This window comes from Sinocyclocheilus anshuiensis, unplaced genomic scaffold (genome assembly GCF_001515605.1).
Source record: "Sinocyclocheilus anshuiensis isolate Anshui unplaced genomic scaffold, SAMN03320099.WGS_v1.1 scaffold1746, whole genome shotgun sequence".
Classification (NCBI taxonomy): Eukaryota; Metazoa; Chordata; class Actinopteri; order Cypriniformes; family Cyprinidae; genus Sinocyclocheilus; species Sinocyclocheilus anshuiensis.
Window position 1 is genome coordinate 392,043 of NW_015545562.1, and position 2,723 is coordinate 394,765.

Here is a 2,723-nt window from a genome sequence, read left to right on the forward strand (position 1 = left end):
TGGCGCTTAGTCTTTTACAAAACATAGCTAACTTAGGGACATCATAACTAGCCACCATATTGATTTACGTGCGTCAGTAATAATGGTCCGTGGGGAAACACGGTGTTCCGTGTGTAGTTACAGTAAATGGACTAAATGAAGCCATTTGCCTCGATGATTTTTTGTATTCGAGTTACTCGAGGAATCGTTTCAGCCCAGCAAACAAGCCCAACAAACACTTACAACAGACAAAAAAAAAAACATTCATAAGCTGAAATGTGTACTCTCTCTCTCTCTCTCTCACACACACACACAGTCACAGCTTGACATGGCAAATTCTGTGATCTTACTGTATGTTCAGTATGTACATTGAGCACTGCTCTTCAGTTGGCTCGTTTGTGGCCAAATTTCTTTTTATTTTTGATTGTTATCATTTCTATTTGTTCAGGTCAATTATGAACAATAGGTAAAATTGAACTGCTAGTGAAAACTTCAGAGAATTGGGTGCCGCAAATATTTAAATGGCTCCTCCTCTTTGAGTGGCCCCTCCCCTAATCTCACTCCATAACTCCATGCAATAATTTGAGAGCCCTGATACTGACCTTTAGTCAGAGTTAGAAATTTCAAGATATGAGGAGAAAAATGTGTTGTATGTAGCGGGGGGGTTAGCCCAGATAGTAAGATCAGATTTCCAGATCGGACCACCACTTCAGGCTCACCGTCAGACCGACATCATATATTAATCTTGTCTGATCATTAATAGAATAATATTGATTATTATTACAATACAAAGTAAGTGAAATAACAAGAAGAATACATAAATTATAAAAACCTAGGGATGAGCAAAATGCCTGCAGAATGCCAACTCTGTCCCCTGTAGACCAGCCTTTTATGTAGGATGTCTCAACTTTCAAACTTGCACAATTCTACTTAGATAAATTTTGATTTTGTTATTTCACACTATTTGGGTTAATTGTTGTTAATAATTTCATGGGATGATTATATGTTATGAAGCTTTGAATGAATGGTGTTAAGTTAACACAGGTTACCAAATGGTTATGATCCAAACAGAAACGATCAAATAGTTGGACATATTAAATCATCTGATATAAAGCTATCAATCAAACTACCAAATCAACATGCACTCTCCGTATATTTGCAGTTAACAAACAAGTAAAAAACAATGCAATACTTTTCTGTTTCGCTGGCTTCATCTTTCTGGTTGTGCCAGGCAGACTACACAAATGTGTGTTGCAGCTGAGACAGGCACAAGTAAGACTACTAAAATCCCTGCCTGTTTGTTTAGGACCGCTATCAGAAAACGACGTACCATACTGTTCCATAATTGTCATTTATTTTCTCCTTGTCACTAAAAGATGTCTGAAATAAACATTTTAAAACATAACATTGGTGTGTATGGCTTGAATTATAATGATTGTGATGTTCGTTGTCGGAAATTTTAGTTAGCGCATAGCGCAGACTATTTTCCCTTATCAAAAGTATGGGGGTTGATTGCTGTCTTTTCAAAACTGTGGGGGTCATGACCCCCCATCCCCCGTGTCAGCGGTGCGCCTGGTTGTATGTCCTGTATGAGTTCTTGTTTTATATATTTATAACATGATAGTTCAGCAATATGATAAGCAGGAGTGCTGTTTTCCGAATATCCACATGGTTGCAAATGTGATTTTATACTATGGTTCAATAAACAAAAGTTAATAGCTACTAAATGACATTTTAGACACGTCAATATTGAAAATAATTCTAAACAAAGCGGAACTGTTGTGCTTCCCCCAGCAGCAGACAAAGGTGTTTTGTTTTGTTTCTGAATGAATCTGTGAATTTGAACAAATCAGGTGAATTAATGATTCAGTGACTGAATCATTAAGACTTGCTGCCACCTACTGGTGGTTTTAGTTTCTCATTTAAAAGAGGGCCTAGGGCTATTATTTTATTTTTCTGACATTTCATATTTCTATATTCAGGTGGTTTTAGTTTCTCATTTAAAAGAGGGCCTAGGGCTATTATTTTATTTTTCTGACATTTCATATTTCTATATTCAGAGTTCTATAATTACAACATTAATCACATAGGCCTAACTTTATTTTTGCAAATGCAGCGTAAATGCATTAATACCACTTCTAAATGTAACTTCATGTATCTTCTGTGGTAAGATGGATTTGATTTCATTCGACTGTTAACAATAGCCAGTTATTCATTCTCACCAATAAAGTATACAGAGGAAATCTGTTTTCATTTGTAGCGAATCAGCTCATGGGGAAATATGAATAATTAATCATAACTGGTTATAATTAATTATAAATATTTAGATCCGCTGTAGATATTTACTTGACCTCTCAGGGTCAACTGTCTGTCAATTCTAAGAACGTTAATTTCCTGGTTAAGGGAAATAACTTTCTTACTGTACAATTCTACAAAGAGCTTGTAGCATAAATCTGCATGATTAAGTGACTCCAGTTAAAACTGGTCTAACGTACACATACACACACACACACACACATACGATTGGTATAGGAAAGGGTTAAAGCTTAAGCAGTAAAGAGGAAATAAGGAATGAAGTTATGGAACCATTTGCATATTCAGCAGATTTACACCTGAAGGAAACATCAGATTCTTAGTTCAACACACCTTTGTAAAAAGGTGCAAATGATACCTAATGCATCAATTAATAAGACTAAGTTTGAATACTTGCACGGCTCGTCTGTCTGAAAGAAAGGCTTGATGCA